This window comes from Aythya marila, assembly GCF_965140915.1.
Source record: "Aythya marila genome assembly, chromosome: 7".
NCBI classification, from domain to species: Eukaryota; Metazoa; Chordata; class Aves; order Anseriformes; family Anatidae; genus Aythya; species Aythya marila.
The window spans coordinates 5690924-5712290 of record NC_139048.1 but is presented as its reverse complement, the minus strand read 5'-3'; the positions used below and the strand labels follow the sequence as shown (position 1 = coordinate 5712290).

Here is a 21367-nt window from a genome sequence, read left to right as displayed (position 1 = left end):
TTTTAGTATCTTGCACTTCGGTTTGTTTTAGCTTTTTAAAAGTAAAAATAATTGGAACTCTTAAAATCAAAAGTATTAAAAAAAAAAACAAAACAAAACCTCCAAATATACCTTATTTGCTCCAACAAGATTTTTTTTTTTGTCTAAAGCATAATTTATGACTTAATTTAAACTCCAATTTTCAGACTAAAAAAAATCTTTTATCTCCTATGAATAGAAGAAGGGTTCTGAGTTTCCATGTAGGTTTTATATTTGAGGAGAAATAGTGAAATTTGGGTGCTTAGAATAATTTGTTGCTCTATATCTGTTCCTAAACAAATGTGTAGGCAACCCTATGCATGAGTTGATGAATGTTGGTTTAGAAAAAGACAGGGTGGCTCTTCTTAGAGGAAGAGCTGTCCGTAATGCTCCTCTGGGATCTCATTTTGGTGTGTGGGGGGGGGGATGAAGGCATCTCAACTCTCTTGGTTTATGGATTGCATGACATAATGGGGAATATAAGCTAATGGTTGTGTGGCACTTAATTAAATACTGTGGTATGAATTCTATAAAAATATCTGTTAAGACTTCTTTTAATGGAATTTTGGAGGTAACTTCTTACTCTAAAACAGCTATTTTAAAGTCAGGATTCTAATCTAAGTAATAGCTACTGATGATGGAGAACAGTAGACCTTTGGGCATTTAATTTATCCTATCCTATCCAGAGATAAGGTGGTATGAATCCTCTTCTAGTTCTCTGGGTTAGAGTGTGTATGTGTGTCAGAAACGGCATAAATTGCTGTCTCCAGACACAAAACCAAGAGCAAGAGATCTTCAGCCTTAAAGTAAGCAGCTGCAGCTTGTTGACTCCAGTGCAATTTCCTCCTGTACACATCATTCAAATTTGATATGCAAGTATGTTATAACACTAAATATGTAGTGACTAGCATCATAATGTTCTCCTGGTTTCTACTGCAGCTGTGATTGCATTACTGAATCTACCTCTCTGATGGCTGTCAGGGGGAGCAGCCTGCCTGCTGTGATTGATGGCAGCTTTTCCCATCGCTGAGTCCTCCTGATTTCATACCTTAGGCATGTCTACATCAAATTTTATTATGAGATATTCTTGCTTTGTTGTTTCATTATGCAGCTACTGCAAGAGGGAAGAACTAGAAGCATAAACATGTTTGTAATAAAGTAATATGTAGATTTCCAGACTTATGTTCTGAAATGCTCACTGTCTGAGACAAAAATACAATGCTTCAAGCAGAAAAAAAGCAGTTGGGGAGTTATAAGTTATGGCCTTGGAGAACCCAGCTGAGATCTCTGCCAGTACAAATAGGCAGTAAGAAAAATATCTGCCCCAAAGGAGTTTAGATTTATAGACAAGGCAGGCAAACTGCACTTAGGAAGTGTGTGTGTGTGTGTGGAGGGCAGGGACACAAAAATATCTGAGGGGTCAGGATGTGCCAGTGGCAAAGGCAGCCACAGGAACATGGTGGCACCGAGCCCTTGTGCTGGTGCTGGGAAGCCAAGAGCATCTGTGGCCTACTTGGTGGAGCTGTTGGCGATGACCTGGTCTGCATCCAGACAGGCAGTGCCCTTATGGTCCCCAAACCTCTGATTCTCAAAGGCAGAGAGCTTTTGTTGTGGGAAGTGGACGGCTTGAAACATTGGGATGTGAGCTGCCATGCATTTGTCTCTGGTACAATTCAGTCAGCGAACACGGATGTTGTAGCACCTTAAAACTGGTGTTTTGGCAGACGGTGGGTGATGAAGAGCATTGTCACACTGTGCTGCCTTCTTACACCTTGAGCCTCATGTAAAGGGAAGCTCTTACTGCTTACCATGGTGCTTCTACCTGCCTCCCTGTGTGCGAGCACCTTGCAGGCACCACCACACACCAGCCGCTCAAGGCCTCATGTGCTTAATCTTGAGCTGAGCTTGCCCCATTTCTCACCAGCCCCATGTGGGTGGCTGTGTATGATCAGAAATGCCAGCAGAGGATGGTTGTGTAATGGTGAACAAAGTGGAGTTGTGGAAACAAGGTAAAAATGAAATGCAGCCTGGGATTTCTAAGGAGATTTAGAGGATAGACGTGGCCAACTGGCTGTGAAATCCAACTGGTATTTAGAGCTTCAACTCCTTAAAGCTCTTTTGAGAGTCATAATCTAAAGGAAAGAAGAGGGAAATTTCAGAAACCAAGTGGTAAGAGCTGGTTTCACAGATGGCCCAACACACAGGGTGTGAGTCTGCCCCTGTCAGAGCCGCCTGGCCTCTCGCCACAGGCTGTAGGAGGGCTGGGGCACAGCCAGAGGTTGCATATCCCGGCCAGAGTTAAGCAGCAAACCAGGAATGCTGTCAGTGTCATGCTGTGCCTGCTACCTTGCATTTTGACTTCTGTCATGTGCCCAGCTCAGAGCTATCTATCAGCTGTATGAAGCCTGCTGATATAAATAACACCTGGAGCACGCTCAGCATGAATTCTGAGGCCTGGGGGATGTGAGGAGGGCAAGGCAGTGCCACTGCAGACTTGCAGAAGAGAAAGTTGTGAAAAGAGCAGTGGAAACCTGTAAGAGACTGAGCCTTGCAATGAAGGGGGGCCTTCAAAAGGACTGGTTTGGCTTTCCATGGCTTTGGGAGTATTGAATTCATCAGTGGCTTTTTTTTTTTTTTTATCTTACACAATACAAGTCCAATAATGCCTCTATCTATTTTGCTTTCTATGCTATGGGAAATAGAATGTAGATATTGTAGATATATTTGGCATGGATATGTTGGTCCCAGCTTCCTTTTTGTCAGTAAACTGCATCCTTGTTAAAGGAGAGTGATGAGTGAAATTTCAGTTGACCTCACATTGCATTATAAATAACAACCTAAGCTCCTCTACTCTTTTTTTATAAGTTTCTGAATGTTCTTCCATGGAAGTTTAAATAGTATCACATATTTATGGTGATTTTTCAGACTACGTGGATTAAGTCAGAGAAGAAATGATATAATGGTACAAAGAAATAAGCTATAAAGCACTGATTTGGTAATAATACAGAAGGAATATATTCTGGTACCTATAAAACTGCATCAAACTTGCTAACTACAATTAAACTGACTCTTGTGCAGTGAATAATAAAGGTATTGCTAACCTGAGCCAGAACAGTAATTTTTGTTGAAGCTCAATAAAAACTTTTTTTTTTTTTTTTTGGTGTGTTCCTTATTTTTGTGGTATTCTTATTTTGTAGCTTTCATACTTTGTATTTTTTTCACAACCAGAATCTCTTGATTATGCTATTAAGAGCATAATAATTTGAATTTACCTGCATCCTTTATGATGATGGCTGACCAACTGGACCACCAGGAATAGCTAAAATCGGACCACTTCCTTTATCTCGTAATAAGCAGCTTGTACAAAACAATATGGAAAATCCTCATGATAAAATAGTACATTCTCATTTAGGGAAACTTGTAAAGCCATATATATTAAGTCTATTAATCACATACCTTTGAGCATTGAGTCCTGCTCAGAGTATGGTTACTGAAAAATCTGTTATCCTGAAAGATGATCTTATCCTGCAAAGGACCACAGCCTTTCAGCTAAGGCCAAATGATGATCTTTAGCTATGGATTGCCTGCATTGTTTTATGAAGAGTGAATGAATTTGTGCAAACACTGCTGTGCTCCCCAAAAAATGCTAGTTGTTACTCCGTGCTTCCAGGACATAATCGCAGATATGAGCTCATCCTGCCAGGAGTATGTCTGGTGGGTGGACAGACTGTCTCTACACTTTGCTACTGTATGAAGCCAACCTGCAGTTATTATGACAACTCTCCAGATTTAAGGATGTTATGATCAAGGTCTTTATTTTTTCCTTGTACTCTTATACTTGTCCTCTGCTTTCCAGCCCTTAGGAATCATAATCTAAGCCTTTCTTAAAAACCACAAAACTGAAAAAAAAGTGAGGGCTTGTATACAGCAACCTGGTTTAAACGATTGGAACTCAAAAATAATTTGTTCCTTATTCTTGTGTTACAGTTATCATATGCCATTCAGAAATAGGCCCTTAATGATCTACTGTGTCTCAACACTCCTAACACTGAATGGGAAAGGAACAGGAACATTAGTCTGGAGCTGCTGTACATCTATAACTGAACACATCCTCAAACTAGATGACCTCATATGCTTGCAGGTTTTATTTCTGGAGCTGAATTCACAGTTCAGTTGCTTACTGCTCAAAGAGAAAAATAATCTAGCTTTTATTTATTTAAAGGAATCCTGGCTTGATGACCAAGATGCGTGTGTATTCGATCCCAAATGATGTTATTTAAGCAGTGAGGTGTGACTGCCAAAATAATAGTGTTCATCTAAATAAAATAGGAAAAAAAAGTGATTTTTTTGAGATAAAATATCCATACTAATTTATGTAGTTTCAATTTATTTGAGTTAGTCTCTCTTCCATTGCCAATCAGCAAAGCATGCAAATAATATCATTGCATGAAATTAGCCCTAACCAAGAAGAACAGTGCACAGTCTGTTATATAAATAGACTGATTCCTTCCTTCCTATTTTTTCAGCTCCCTTTAATACTTCACAGAATTTTATTTTAAACACACAGGGCTTATTCACTTGTTTGTGTTGGATAAGTGAATTCGGTGCTTGTGGAAGATGCCAGATGGGCTGCATGGGAGCCAGGAAGTCTCTGTCTCTCCACCAAGCAACAGCAGCGTGTGCTTCCCAAACTGAGCTGCCAAAGTGCCTTAGCTTCTTACCTATGGCTCAGGTCTAATTTTGACATCCCTTCTTCGATCCACATCTTTGACATTGAGAAAGCTTTAATGCCCTGAATACTCTGTTCTTGATTTGTGGATCATGTTACTGCTCAGCATGTGTGCTTAGATACTCCTCAGCTTCAGCCATCCTTTGAGATGAATGTACTCTGCCCTCCAGAAAACATACATGACTGCTTGGGCTGCTAAAAATGAACAAACAAAAAACCCCACAACACCACCACCACCAAAAAAATCCCAATGAACAACAACAGATGGAAAACACTTAATTCACTTACCTTTCAACCATGGTTAGTTCACAACTTCTGCCTGTTTTTTCTGTTAATGGTGCTTTTATTAGTAAGTAATAAGATTAGTCTCATAATTGCATCCTGTTTAAGCAGGTGCAGCTGGAAGGCAAAAATTCATATCAATTTAAAACTGATATTTCACCTTGACTTAAAAAAAAAAAAAAAACACACAAAAACAAGTCAAGTCAAAAACAAAAACAAACAAACAAACAAAAAAACACCACAAAAACAACACAACACCAAAAAAAACCAACTTTCTAACAAAAGAATATTCTGAATGACATGCAAACTAAAATAATGTTTCTTTGTAGATCATGCAGGGTCGTAGTCATACCTGATTTCACTTTAAGATGTGTGCTATTTTAACTTGTTTTCCACTTGTCATCAATTGAGAGAGCTTAATGAATGTAGGTAAGACAGAGCTACACTGCATCTTCTTGAAAAATATCTCCATAAATGTTTACAGTGATTGTTTTCTTGCATATTTTGTACAGTATTTCACGAAGCTTGGCAGAGTGGATTCACAGTTTTGTGCTGATTTGTTATATCCATCTTGGGAATGAAATGCCAACAGGTTTCTCAGGCTCTGCTTTGTGGTGATTTTTTTTTTTTTTTTTAAATACATTTGAAGGAAAAGATTAATTTGGATATTTAGGCAGGAAACAAAAGCTGCAAGGGAAACAAATTGGATGGCATGGGGAGACTGGAGAGGGGATTTATTTCAGATGGAACTGTGTTTGTAATTACATGTTTCACAGTGTAAGTCTTCCTGAACAGTCACAATTAGACATTAATCATTGCAGGTATTACAATCCTGACCAGGGTTAACTGCTAAGTATATTGGCATATACTGTGCTTGTAGTTAGGCTGGCGTGTAGCTTTCCCAGCCATATTACTGCTATTAGTGTAGCACCTAAACTGGGCAATGTATGATAGAGATGGAGCTGCTGGCAAGGTTTTGTTTGCAAGTCCTTTTCCCAAACTGGTCCATTCACCTTTATGTTTTAAGTACAACACAAGAAAATGATGCTAGCCTCAAGCGGGAGTGTTTAACAAAAAGCAGTAAAATCTTGCTTACTGATGGCTGAGGAAAGGGGAGGTGAGGAATTAGAGAATGAGCTTTTTGTTCTGTTGAAGTAGTTAAGAGTCAAGAGCGAAGATAAGATTTTGCAGTTTTTTCGTATTATTGGACATTAGTGGAAAGGTATGTTTAAAGCAGAGCAATTCTTAGTGCTGAAGAGACCAGCTTCTCCTACTTTAATACCCTTCAATGGAAAAAATAGAAATCCACAAGTTTTATCTTTCCTTTAAACGTTTTTCTCTTAAAGTGAAGAAAATTTCTTATCAGCCTTGAACAGGCAGCCTTGGTTTCACAGATAAGACCTTCTGAGTACTGTCAAAAAATATAAGACATGCAGATACACAGTGGACAACAGAACAGCATATCACAAGTTTAACAAGAACCAGCCTTCCTCCACGAATGGGTTATTAAAGATCAAATTCCATTGTGAACCTGGATCCACTGAGTAAGTGTGAAACGGGAAAATCTGTAGTATCAAGTTTCTCTCTTGTATCATGTCTCTTATATACCCTCAGTCATATTCATCATTTCAGCAGATGCTTTCCTTCAGGTTCAATTGCCATATGTGGAATTTGTTGATAGCATTTTATTTCTTTATTTGTGTCACTGCAAGGTAATATATCTCAGGCCTTTGTAGCTCTAGGAATGGATAATCTCTATCTGGTATGTTGTCTTCTGCAAACCTTTGTTCATCGAGTGCAGAAATCAGGCTGGATTCAGAAAGGGTTAATCACCTGCCGCCCACTGTGACTCTTTCAAGTTTAAATTTTTCTCTTGAATATACAAGCCCATGTGAAATTATAGAATCAAAGCATCACATTGTCTGTCCTCTGAACACAGAGCTTTAAAAAAGCTTTTACACCAAGGTGGCTCAGCCAGCAGAATTCAAGTGACAGTGACATCTTACTCGGATGGTTGGATCAATGTCTCCTCCTAATGAAGTTACTTCATTGCGGTTACAAATGCTGTGGAGGTGAGCCCTGAAAATCAATGTTTGTCTTAAGACAAGGTGCAGACAGTGTTAAACATTCTTCCCTCCCACTTTGGTGCTTCAGTTCCATGAGTTAATTATTATTTCAATCATGTAAGGTCCTGGATTAGCTACTGGTTACACAAAGCAGAAGGAAGGGAGGGAAAGACTCAGCCCTGAAATGCTGTTCCACTCCTGTCCCCAGTGCAGAAAACAGTTACAGGAGGTGGGGAGAATGAGGGTGAATAGTCAGGAAAGGAGTGATGAGCGTGTAGCAACATGTGTCCTGAGGAGACTTTTTCAGAATTTTTCTGACAAAGTCAAACTTTGTCCTCAAGTGCCTGTTTGAACTTGAAGTGTTTTGTTTGGAGGCAGTGATCTCAAATACAGCTTCACGTTCAAGGGAGAGCTTTGGTTTTTAAATAAAGACCCTTGAGAGATGCATAGTGTGTGAATCAACATCTTGTCCTGAGAATTGGGTGGGTTTTTGGCTTAACAGGCATTGTGAAAAGGAGAAAAAAGCATTTCAACTTGCTTTGTAATGAGACTTTAAAACATCAGACTTCTGAATAATTGCAAGCCTGCCTATGCTGCCTCACCTTGCCAACCTAAGGCTTATATCAACTTTGTAGTCTCTAGGTATTGAGAACTGTTCACGAACATGATGTACTGGAAAGGAAGATTTAAGGAAGGTTTCTGATATAGGTGATATGGCACATCACTCTTGTAAGGTTCCAAGTGTGCTTCAGCTGAACAAACCCAACAAGATGCTTGTAGTCAGGCAAAGCCATACTGTCCTGGGTGCCTGTTCCCTGTGAGGCAGGCTTTGGGCACTTTGTTTTTGGGCTGTGCATCTTACCAAAGAACTAACTAACGCTTGATGCAAGGCTAGCACTACCATGAGCAAAAGGATGCTGCTAAAAACAGGATCAGGGCTCAGGGCTTTGCAGAGGGAAGAGCACACAACCTGTCACGACCATGAAGCTGTGGACATCAATGTAACGTGGGCTCTGAGTTCTGAGCCCAAACTGGGAACAGAATTTTTGCTGGCATAGACTGTGTCTGGAGAGGGGATAAAGAAAAAAGTGCATTTTGCAAGGCAGCCCAAATGTGTGTAGAGACAGCAGGCAATCAACCTCTGGGTCAGTGCCCACAGGCTACAGCAGCTCCACTTGGGCCTGCCTGGAGGGAGTCTCTGTGTAGGTGTCTTCACAGTAATTATTTGGCACAGTGATGTGCGCGGAGCAGAGATGGTCCCTGAGATGCATGTTTGATCTTGCCTTATGTGTATCGCTTCTTTGCTGCCAACTCTGAGCCAAATGCAGTGGGAATAAAGCTCAGGGAGCCTTCTGGCAGGTGGAGGTGTAATTCTTCTATGATCTAGTTTACACCAATATTAATTTGGTCAGTGCAAATTCAGTGGATGTGCAGAGTGGTTTTTCCCTGCAATTAGTGCGTTAGATGCCACAGACCAGGGACTTGGGGAGTGGGGTCTTCTCTTTGGCATGGTGTATGCTGGGAGAGGCTGTGGTGTGAGGGGCAGCACAGTTATGGGGTCACACTGCTGTGTGGCACCTCTGGGGCTGTAGGTGAGGTCAGTGGTGAGTCTGTGGAGAAGCCCTTGTTGCTCTATTAGGAGGGAAGTGGATGCTTGTAATGATCTTTGCTCACAAGAGTGCTGTGAGGATTAACTGCTTTAATGTGCATGAAGTGCTTTGAAGATGAAAATGACTGTGTAAATCTAAGGTTGTTGATGACAATAATAGTTTGGATAGTTTTTCAGTCACCTGCTGTCTCTTTCAGATTTGAACAAAAACCTGAGCAAAGTTAGAGACTTCTTTGCTGGGGATAATGGGCTAATTTTGCTTTATTGTTCTGTCAGGCTTTACCCTTCAAAATAGCTGAGCTATAACACTTTACAAGAAGTACCACAACATGTAGAGCAATAGCACTTATTCACTCAGTTCCCAGGAGATGCCTCTAATAGCTTCTGAGGATAATGCTTCTGCAAAATGGGGTCCTCAGTACTGGGGAGCTCTCGGTTTCTTGCAATACTGGTGCTTCTGAATGCAATGTGTCTGTAAATGAAGGGTGGGAATGGAGTAGCAGAAACTTCTAGATTATTTTTTAATAAGCCATTAGTTAATTTAGCTGGGGGAGTGCCAGTTTAAAAAAAAAAAAAAAAAAAAATCCCTGTTACCTCTTAATTACTTTTGTCAGACCAGTATGTCCTTTCTTTATTCATGTTCTTGAGTCCTGCCATCTTTCCAAAATCTTAGACCTGTAAATCAAATTTAGGGCAGATGAGGCAGGATGTCAAAAACCATTGTTCATTGCAAAAGGAATTAAGGGGAAAGAAGCATGGGGAGAAGAAAACATGAACTGTTCTTAATCAGAGATGACAAGGCCAGACCATGAGCTGCCCACCAGTGGGTGTGGGAACTGAGTCGTGGGTGTCCCTGCCTGTCCTGAAGAACTGCTAGCAGCAGAGCAGAGTTTTGGATTGGAAAGAGAAGCACCTAGAGAAAGCAAATATGTGAGGAAAATGCATCTCCTACTGATTTCCTAAGGGAGAAAAGGACAGGATTATTGCAAGAAGTCTTTTGCATCATTTGAGAGTTTACTTGACTTGAAAGATGGAGCAAAGTTTAGTGCTGCTCTCTGAATAGGCTGTTAAACTCCCTGGGGGCCCTACTAGCTTCCACAAATGCTGTGGACTGCAAGAAAAGATTCAGCATTATTGGCTTTTTTTGTGTGTATATGTGTGTGCTGTGTTGGTTTTCTTTTTTTGACCTGGGATCAAAGCCTTTATTAAAATCCCCTGGGTGAAGTAATACCTCTATCCACATCATCCCTCTTAATATTATAGAGTTAGGAAAAACTGAAAGATTGAGTGCTTGATACTGTACTAATGAAGCAAGAATTCATTCTGGAAAAGACTGGAAAAGATCCAGTACAACTAAAAGTGATGCTTTTTTTTTTTTTTTTCCTGCTGGATAAAAAATCCCACTAAAAATCCCATCATTGTGGAAGATAGATTCCCCCAAATTTTATTCTACCACACCAGGTTTTTTCATGTTATAATGTGGTATAGCATCAGGACAAACGTAGTAGCTCTTATTTTCCAATACATAAACATGCAGCTCTTGCTATAAGTTGAATTAAGTGATGTGTGTTGAAGTCAGGATTTCAGGCCCTTTACCAAAAATATAAAGTGTGGGGGATACCTTAAAGATTTTCTTTTAAAACCATTCAGGTATTGTTAAACTGTTGTGTGTGTGTGGAGGGGTGTTTTTTGTTTGGCCTATGCTCAACAAAATTCCAGGCTTTCTAATAGGGCATGCTTGTTTGACAGTGACTAATGGTGAATCTAAATTTATTTCAATGTGTTGCACACAATAATGAAGTATTTGTCAGGATGATCTGTCATCTGCCTTATTTTCCATTCCTGGGATTCAGTTTTACCTTCTATTTTCCTTTTGCTTGTGTCCCTTGATGCCTTCACTGATCGCAGATGGATTTTCTGCTTGGGCCCTGGGTCTTAGCATCCTCCAGGCTTAGGGATATGTGACCTTTGAACTCTGTTGGATAGACACCAGCAAAAAATCAAACATTGCTGAGCTTGCTTGAGTCTGGGCTCTCTAAAAGTTTGCTCTGTAGACATGGCCAAGATCTGCTTTGCTCTTTGCTGCCCTTCTTTGTGGCCTTGGAAATGTCAAAATTTTGTGTCACCATCATGCTACTCTTAACAGCTTTCCCTTGCTTTGTGCCTTCTCTCAGCTTTCACTTGATATTATCTAACTACCCAACAGAGAAAGAAGGTGAGAGTGGTAGCATTCAGAATGCTTGTTCCAGGTAATTGCTGTGCAATAGTGTTTATGGAGCTTGAATGTCAAGCATTTTAATAGTTTAAGCTTGGCTGAGCAAGACTTAATTATTAATGAAGATGTTCCACAACTGTAAGCCCACCACGTGCATGAAGAGATGGCTGTTCTTATTCGCTACAGGCTCTGTTTAGTATTCCCATGTTCAAAGGCCAATGATAGCATACTGATCCCGCTATGCTTAGTGTAAAAACATAAAAGTAAAAATTAAAATCTAGCAAAACAAATATTCCCTGCCAAAGTCTAAATGGGATTACCATATGTCGTGTTTTCAGTTGCTGCACATAACCAAAATATGGGTATCTGTATTACTGCAAGTCTGAATTTGAGTTTTTGAAGTATTTTTTACTTCAGTATCAAAATTTAATTCATTACTTCTTGGAGATGCTCATGTCTGGCTTATTAGATGCATCTGAGTTGTTTTCTGCCAGGTCAGGGTTTATTCATGTGTATTACAGAACATATGGAAGAGGGCACCTCTGCCCAGGACATGCAGAGATGATGATCAGGTTCTGATTTGCTTATGGCTTGTCTTGTGACTGGGAAAGGGACCATGCTAGTAATATTCCATCTACAAAGCAAGCACATCCACCAAGAAAAGCTTTGCCAGGATCAATGAAAGAAAAATATTCCATGGATTAAATCAAGTAGGTGTACTTGCCACAAGACTTGCTATGGCTTGGATAGAAGTTCCTCAGTTGTTCCTGGTGTCAGTTTCAGGACAGCGTGTAAACAGATTTAATAACAAATGCATGCTAGTGTGGCTACTAAGAAGGAACCTCTTAATTTTTTTTTTTTTTGGTACATAAATATGAAAGTACAAGAACAAGATGCCGAAATATTAGTTACCTGTACGGACTATTTATTTGTAACATATTTATTAATGTTTGTAGTTGCTGCGAAGCCAGTTAAAAACATAAAAATGAAGTAAATTGCTGTCATAAAATGGGGTTCATGGCCAGCTGACAATATTGGTTGGCTTTCTTGGGGTATTTTCTTCATGCTTGTATTGCAAAATGGCTGGATTTTGATGACTGCATAAAGTGACAACGTGATTAAACAAGTTTTAAAAGGCATCCATGGTAGTATTAGGATGTGAAACTTTCTATGCAGAGAATGAATTATAACAATTCAGTTAAGTAGCTGAAGACTTAACCCCTGTGGCTTGCATTACATGTGTATTGCTAAAACCTTAAACAGTTCTTCCTTCAGAATAGTATTAGATGGTTTCTGTTTGGTCTGTAATTTCATCCTCTATTATCTACACATTACAAATCCAGGCAAACATCTTCATATTCCCAAGGCTTCATCGTTTTTTAGAGACCTTGTAAATATGCATATTTCATTGTTGTACTGTTTGAAACCTCTCTTCAGTTCCTCCTTTACCATGCCTACTGTAAAGTAACTTGATAATATTTCAGCTGTTGCTAAACAGAGGCAATTGCTTATTGTGCACATGGCTTCAGAAAACTCATGGTGAGATTAAAAAATGAAATACTTCTCATCCATTTTTATATCTTCTCATGGAATTTAGCTTTGAGACTGATAGACAGTGAAATAGAAATATGATCCTATTTAGCTATTGACTGCATTCCTAGACTTGCCCTAGTTTTATTTGTAAAAATTGTGATGTTTTTCTCCTGGTGGTAATGTTTATTATGGAAATAACAGGATTCTGAATTCACGCATTAAAAGTATAATTGCTGTGGTTTAGCTAATTTTTTTTTCTAACTTTAGTACTTCTGACTTCAAACTGTTTTATATTGAAACTTGGTTAAAAAAAATTAGGATTCAACTTTTATTTTAATCTTACTCTATCTAAAATAATGAGATTTTATGTCAGCAGCTGGACTTGGAATAGATACTTGTATTTTCTTTATTCCAGCAATAGTTTAGTCATCCGCATGCATTGCTGTTCTTACTGCTAATTACATGTGGGGAAACAGCTTTAGTGAGCTCTTTGTCAGTGTTTAGGAAACATGAACTTAAGTTTTTCTTTATCAGAAGGGTGGCTTAGCAAAGAGGTATGTTTATTGGTGATTGATCTCAAATGAGCTCCAGTATATACCCTCTGGATTAACATCATTTCACCAGTTCTTCTGAAATATTGCTGTTATTACCATGGATGTAGCACCAGCTGTCTCACCTGATGCTGAGCAGTAGCTGGAACAGCTTCAGAGGTTCGTGGTGGGAGAGGGGAGATGTGATGTTGTGTGGGTGTCCAGAGCAAATGTTGAAGATTCTTGGGTGGGCTTGTGTCTGCTCGGGGCCCTGCCTGGGGGGTGATTTGTGCTGCTGCCTGTGCTGTGGGAAGGATGTGAAAGGGGCAGGAAGGTGAGCTCTTTATTTTTCCAGGCTGCCAGAGCATAGTATGGCAAGGGGAGAACTTGACCCTTCATCATGTGTTATTGCACAGGTGCTAGAGTGCTTTTTCTGGAGCCGCTCTTTGGTATCTATGTGAGGAAAGAATCAAAGCTGATGATATTTAGGGTCAACTAACTATTTTTAAGGGGTGGGAGGAAGGTGGGAGACATGTCAGGTCCTCACACTATAGGCTGATGCACCTATGAAAGTGAGTTTAAATTTGAAATATTAACTTTTCCTTCAAATATAAAGATTAAGAATAATTCTAAATTCTGTTTATTATCTGTTCTAGTTTATCCAGTTTTTGTTTTTATAAGCAACTACTTTATGCAGTCATTATTTTTTTTGTCATTGTGGAACAAGGCATACAGCACACAATACATCATGTGCAATGAGTGGGAGGGAACTGATGAATGTACAGGCTGAGTTTGTTTTGTTTAAAGCTGTTACGTGTCTTGGCTCTTATGTGAAAATATTTTTCTTGGCTATTTGTGCTTTATTAGCTACAGAAGAAGTTGAAACTTATATCAAATGATTTATAACCTTTCACTTAACCCTCTAAAACATTATAAATAAGTCATTAGTATTAAATACTTTAAGCTCAATATAGGTGGGTAGCACTGAGCATTTCATGGGCTTTCTTGGATGACAGTGGTGTCTGCCCAGACCGGGGGACAGGGATATTTGGAGACCCAAGGCTACTGGAGCTGGGGAGGTGGGTGACAGAAGAGGTGGTTGCATGTTATTTTGTCGCTTTAAACTTGGGGTTAAATTTCTTTGTTTATTTTATTTTGTGGAGAGTATGGCTCTTCATATCATTTTTCATAGCTGTGCAGATCTAGTGTGCCTTAGGGCAGCAATTTTCTCTGCTTCAGAGAAGTCTTGGAGAACTTAAATGAGATGATAAATAAATATATTGGTTAGTCAGCCAAGATAAAGTGTAGGTCTTCTATTACATAATGTCTAGCTCCTTATTTTTATAAAAAATAAAGCAGAAGCATTTCAAATCATTTTAGGTTCTCTAGGGGAAGATGATGGGTTTTTAGAGGAAGGTGAATGCTTTGAGAGAAAATGCCCTTTTTTTACAGTTACCTAAATCATAATTTACAGTGGCAGCTATAAGTAACTTTCATGTATTTACTTTTAAGAGTTCTATAGATCAAACATTGTGATGAAAACATGACAACAATCATTAAGATTGGAGAGCTGCATCCTGAATTTCTCACATCCTGACAAGAGTCACAGAGCAGTTGAACCAATAGTCCTGCTGTATGTCAGAGCAAATACAGTAATGCAAAAGTTTGAAAACCAGCAAAAGTCCAGAGGTCTAGATGCTTAAAATGCTTAGCTGCCAAACAGTGGGAAAATAGGTTGGGTATGCAGTGGAATGGCATTAATCATCTCCACAGGTTTGTGGAAGAAAAAATAGAAGTGTTCAAGTGGGTTATTAGGCATGATGGCTGTGCATCTGCCACATGAGCCTATCCTTAGGGTACCAGAATAGGCACGTGGTACTCCAACTGGCTCGAAGCTTTAAGACCTGAGGATCGCTCCCTCAAACCCCTGAAGATAACTTATTTTTCTGCACGTGTAGTAATCTTTATTTGATTCCCTGATTCTCTCCCTTGGAACATGTCCAGCTTTTGCTGGAGCTGATGTGCAACTTTTAATACAAGTTCACGTAACATCGTGTACTTCTAATGTATACAAGTTCACATCACATTTGCTAGATGAAGCACAAGCTTTAAGAAGAACCACCTCTCTTAATTTAAGCCTGACAGCATAAATGTCCCTAATTCTAATACTTAAGGGGCTGTGTGCAAAGAAACCGTGTTTGGTCTTTGTGGAATTTCAGATTTTGCATCCTTTTACTGTAGCTCCCCCCAAGCATCTCTGCTGCAGGTTGGAGAGACCTAGCCTCTCTAGCTGTTTCTTGTAAAGAAGCCTTTCCATGCATTGACTGATCCTTTTCTCCTTCCTTTGAATCTTTTACAGATCTATTATATACGTGTATACCTCCCTTATAATAGGGATGTGCAGAAGGGTGCAGACATTTGAGATTAAGGTTCTTAAATCATGCATGTTCTCTTAGAAAGAAAACAACTTGTTTTGGTTTTACTCCTTTTTCTCGTGTTTGGAGGCTCCAGCTACGTGTGTGTATGTGTATATATATATATACATGTATATATAATGGTGGCAGGTGGTTGTCAGCCTTACATACACAGCTCGTGCAGTACTCTTGTAAGCTAACAACTGATTCCAAGGCAGGATATTAATTTGTCTTCACATGACAACATGGGCATGTTGTTGTTTCAGGGACTTTATTGTCACATCTCAGCAAGCTGTTTTATGGATGATTGCTCATTAGAAAATGCATTAAAGACATAACTGAAGGACACTTTGTAATCTTGTATTTACAAAAATAGAAACAAAGCGTTTCAGTGTTGGAACCTGAGGGTGTGTGTGAAAATATTTGCAAAAACAGGTGGCCTTTAAATGCAGAGTATTTTTAGCACTACTCAGTTAGGATGTGGGTAGGAGGCATGAGTATAAAGTGTAGTCTGCTTGGCCCTTAAAAACAATTGTCTTCAGTTCACTTGAACTTCTTGGGTTGTATTTTCATTAAAGAGAGTGGAGGGAAAAAAGTAAAATTCTTTCACAGAATTTATGAAAGAACTTTTTATTTCTAAAGTATGAGAAAGTGTGTTGATTCTGCCTTTTTTTTTTTTTTTTTTTTTTTTTTTGGCCTTGCTACTGAAAAAAGCCCCAGAGAGAAAAGGGGAAAATCTGACATCAAAACATCACTCTTTTTGATGAAGAATCAACTTTATTTATTTATTTATTTATTATTTAAAAAAAAAAAAAACAACAACCTAATCTTCAGTGCAGTGTTTTGATGAGCTTTTGTTTATCTTTAGCAAAGATCTTAAAATAATTGCAATCAGCCTCTGAACACCTAGGCTGACCAGGCACTGTGATCTCAGGAGGCACAAGGGGCTGAAAGATGTGATTTTAGGGGAGCACTTCAACTGTGTCTAATTCCTCACCACACTGGATGGCTCATTCAGCACGAGAAGGAACAGCAGTATATTTTCTGGCGTTTTCCATGCCATTCTCAGCAATTGTTCCTGAGATTCCTGATAGCACCCCCAGGGAGCCTGAGCAATGATTGAGCAGCAAGCTGCCCCAGGGCAGAGCAAGGCACTGTTGCAGGGCTGAAGCCGGCTTTCAGCTGGGCTGCGCTTGCTCTGCCACTAATCAGGTCCTTTCACAGCCACTCTGCTTGCTTATTTTGAAGTGTCAGGCAGGGCACTTGCTCCTGAATAGTACAATTTGTGCTTCCAAAATGAGATGTATTATTTCTTTCTGTCTCTTTTTTTTCTTTTTTCCCCACCTTCTCCCCCTTTACATCCTCCATGGCCTTTTAAACCAAGTGCCAGGCTAATGCAGGATTCTGGCATGAAACTCACTCCTTTTGGGGAGCTTTGTTCAAAGTTATTTTATCAGGACCACTGATTCTTCACAGTGGAAACTTTTTCACAAAAATGTGTTACTTTCATCCAGGCAAAAGTGTTGCAGGTCTAGACTGCTCATGTTTTTAAACATGTTCACATCAATAAATGTGCTTTGCTACACAAGCTCTCCCATTTCCCATGGAAGACTGATTTATAGCACCCCTCTTTTTCCACATCCTGGGGCAGTGCTGTGTCAGCTGCATTCTTACCAGTTCTGTGGTTGATCTGTGTTGTGGGCTCAGTTCTTGCAAGACAAAAAATAATATAAAATGAATAAAAAAGAAAATCCAAGAACCACCTGGAAAATCAGAAACTTTTGCAAAAAGTCTTGTTAGTGTTTTGACTTGGAAATGTGTATGTGAATACAAATTACACAAGCTATAAAGGCAGGATAAAAAAATCAAAAGTCATGGATAATGGTGCCTGTTGGGAATCACAGTTGGAATTGCTCCCATGGATATTTAGTGCTGTAAGCAAGTGATGGCTTGTAATGAAATGTGTTCACACTACACACGTATTTCCAAAAGTTCCATACAGTCAATATTTAACCATTACTTGAGTACTTCTCTTAACACAGATCTGGGAGGAGACTTTTCTTTAAATAGAGTAACAGATACATGGTGGTTCTTCAACAGTAAAAGCTGCCATTCTCTGCAATATATAGTCAGAGCAAGAAAGGGGAGTTCATGTTGCAGGCTAGCGTCCAGGTAGCGCTGACCTCAAGGTTCTAGCTAGTTAAATGTGTTTCTAATATGTTTAAGTTTCTTTGCTAATTAGCTTAGTAGATTGTGGGGGTAAGTACGCAGTTGCTGTGCCTCTAAAGCACATCTTACACAACACGGTCCTTCTGCTCTTGTGGTCTGAAGAACAGTCCTGTTTCCACACGTTTAATGACTGACCATCCAACAGGCACAAGAAAAATATGGAGTTCCTTTAAGATATCTTACCTTCAGCTTTAAGCTATCTGAGGCTGACTACTGTCAGCCTCTGTCCTGAAAGACAGAAATTTTGTAGCCAGACTTTAAATTGCGATGGTAAGCAAACACAGAGGATGAAGTCAGAGAGCTGGAATCACCTTGAATAATGGTGCTCCACAGAAATCACAGTTGGTGTTGCTCTTATGATAATAGAGTTGCATGCAGGAGTTGGGCTATAATGAAGTTTTGTGCTGTAGACCAGGGAATCTGATGTAATCAGATTGATGGAACAAAATCAGATATTCAAGGGAGAGGCAATTAATCCTTCATTTAAGGACACTCAAATCAGCAAGGCGTATAGTGTTAAGGATATAAATGAGTCTTTAATGTGGGCTTCACGATAGGTAACTCCTGCAGAGACATCTATCAACTGTATATAATGGTAATTTCTAACTCCCTGAGGAGTTAGAGACAACAGCTGACAATTTCTTAAGCTTTTGCTGCTAGTATTCACAGCAGGGTTAGCTTTCTACTCAAGGAGTAGGCCCAGCCCTTTGGAAGATTGGCATCATGCTGTTCTTCTCTTCTGAAGAAGGTAAAAGGTTGGCTCTGAGAAGAGATGTCTGCAACGCCTGTTTCTCATGTACCCTGCTTGGAGGTCCAATACAAGCTTCTGCACTCGATGCGGTCAGGGAACCAAGCTGAGGGGTGAGGCTGAGAACTTGTGAAAGCAAATCAGGCATCTTTACCTGGAATCACACCTAGGCACCCTGCCTTGAGGGAGAGCAGAGATGTCTGCACCATTAAGGTGAGGTGGTTGTTGCAAGTGTGTGGGCCAATAACAGGTCCTTGCCAGACTTCTGATCCTGAGTAAAATGGAATGTGCCCACCATAAGTTACTGGGCAGATAGGAGTGAAGATATGTGCAGCTCAAGCTACATGACCTTGGTTAGGAAGGTCTTTCAGTCTCTGTCTTCCTACGTCTCCAAAAGTAACAACTAATGTCTATGCATGGACTATTTAGACGGTCTTTCTGGAGAAGTTGTTTCCAGAAAAAAAAAATATAATGCCATGTGTTGAGCTTTTCCATTCTCCTTGCCATTCCCACAGAATTGCACTGGAGAGAGGTTGTTCAGTAGAACATCCTGACTTGGTCTTTAGTAATCTGCAGGCAAGCAGAGCACTGACCTAGGCTCCAGATCTGGCTTTGAGGCAGGGATGTGAGAAATTCCTATTACATCCCATCTTCATCTCTCCTCTGGGAAATTCCTAAAGGAGCTCTGGAGATTGATTGCTAAAAACTTAATTTGTATAGAAAGTGTTACTCTGTGGTACTGATTAGCATGAGAAGGATTTTATTAATCTTTTTTCATGCACTGTACATCCGGTAGTAAATTAAACCTTGAAGGTCATTAGTCATGGTGCCAAGGCTCTAATTGAACTTATCCATTTCCCCAAAAATGAAGTTGACAGCTGTCTCCCTTGTTCTCTGCCTGACCTTTTGCTCTTCCCAAGAGGCCAGGTGCCTGATGTGTGTGCATGTGGCCACAGCAGTGTGGGCAGTAGCACATCTGAGTAAACCCACTGAATGTGTAAACCTGAACGAATGTTTCCATAAATGAGGCTCCTGTGAGATCCTGGGACAGGCTGTTGCAGATTGCTGAAAGTAAGGTCACGGTGAATTGTGCTGAATCTATCTCATTTTGAAATGAATTAAGGAAAAAAGGCAATTTATTGCATCCTACCTGAATGATCTTCATCAGACAATGAATACAAAGTGAACTATTAAATATGTGAATTTTGTAATTAAAATACTTTTTACACATTAAGTTAATGTAACTAAAGATCATTAACTTTTTTTTTTCTTTCTTTGAATAATGAATGAATAAAGTATTAAAATATTTCTAGATGTAGCTGAAAAAATCCCCCAAACGTTCAGGTTACTTACCTTGCTTAGATATTGAGAAGGAAAGTAATATCCTTGTTCTTGTAAAAGATGTCTCTTCTCGTGCTTTCTTTACTATTAGAGCTGCAAAGGACAAGTCTTTGATATTAGAACACTTGAAATAATGAATAAACATAGTGATCATATATACTTGATCAAATTACCTCAATTTTAGTGCCTAAGCAGGAGACTGACCATTAAGGATGAAATTTTTCTCTGGTATTTAATATGAGAGAAAATGTGTTTTTTTTATTCACTTATAGATTCAATCTCTCTTTAGAAACAGATCTAACACCTGTAAAAAATTACACCAGTAATAGCAAGGATAGCGGATAGAAAACAGTATTTTTTTTCCCATGATTTTTAAGAAAAATATCATAGAAACAACATTATTTTCTGAAAAAAAAATACTGGTTTTGAGAAATGAGTTTTTGTCCTACGTTATTTGTCAAATCTTGAAACAAAAACTACTTTTTGAACATTTCAAATATTGAGGTCCTCTTTGTTGTTATTTACATGTTTTAAACTATATGAACTATATGAATATTTCTTCATGGAAATCCAGATAGAAGTTTGTGAGGAAGTACTTACAAGATTGCATGGGTGCACTGCATCTGTGGTGAACTCTGACAAATGCTGTAGACAAAGAAAAATGATATTTGAAAAAAGCTTTTACAATCTTTCATGAATAATAATGGAAACAGATCATCATGAAAAACATCTGTAATCTTCATAAATTATTTAACTCTGAAAAAGTATTAGTAATCTTAGTTGTACACTTATTTCTAAGATTAAAGATAAAATAAAATCTGTCAATCGTGAATATTTGGTGTAAGTAGGAATGGTGTTTTGTTTACTTAACCAAAAGAAGAGAATAGCTGATGAAGGGAAGCAGAACTACATGTGGTATAATTACAGATATTTTGAGACAGCCCTTTAAGAAGAAAATGCCTGATAGAGATGGTCTCTTGTAATAGGTTTCGCTGTTGAATGACTTTTTTTTTTTTCATCTGGAATGTTCTGTTTTTGCCATCTTAGTTTTGAGATTGGAATCTGTCATGTAGTTACAGACTTAACCAACCATTAAAAAGCCTGTTTAAGGAAAGAAAAAAGTCAATACCTGCTCTCAGCTATACATTTATAAAAACTAAAATCTATTACCCTTGCTTATTTCACTTTGTTGCTAGAACAAGGGACAGAATTCAGGAATTCTGCTGTCTGAGTGCAATGTGGACCATGAGATCAATGTCTGTAACATATCTAAATACCCTGCAAAAGTCAGCTAGTGTATTTGTGCGTATATGTGAAATCACCGTATTTTTTCTTTTGCCAGGTAAATTTTATTCTTGAAAAAAGCTGAAAAAGAACTAGAGTGTATATCAACCTCTTTTTCTTCTAGATTCAGACCCAGTCTGTTTTTTATTTTCTGTATTTATGTATTCATGATTGATAGATATAATCTATCTAATAAGTGTTTTGAAGAAAGGTATTTACTTCAGTGACAGACTAAGGTATGCTCGGTGACAAGAGCATTCACGTCATTAAAAAAAAAAAGTCAACAGAAGTGCTGCCCTATTTCTCGTATTTCTTGTTCTGCTCATTATAAGTATGGAGAGTAAATTATTCTGCCTTTCTTTTTAGTGT

The 21367-nt window shown here is 38.9% G+C and overlaps 1 protein-coding gene across 12 annotated transcripts in view; it reads left to right on the top strand.

Annotated features, from left to right (window-relative positions):
• Nucleotides 1-6504: 6504 nt before the first annotated feature.
• The window catches only part of PLPP4 (phospholipid phosphatase 4), a 186430-nt gene continuing 171567 nt past the window's right edge, over nt 6505-21367 (top strand). For 8 of the 12 annotated variants that reach the window (XM_082764698.1, XM_082764702.1, XM_082764705.1 and 5 more), the window contains exon 1: nt 6509-6573. The gene's annotated coding sequence lies outside the window, so the exon portion shown is untranslated. Of the gene's footprint in view, nt 6574-21367 lie in introns of all 12 variants that reach the window. The other 4 variants (XM_082764709.1, XM_082764710.1, XM_082764707.1 and 1 more) reach the window with 2 other exon arrangements.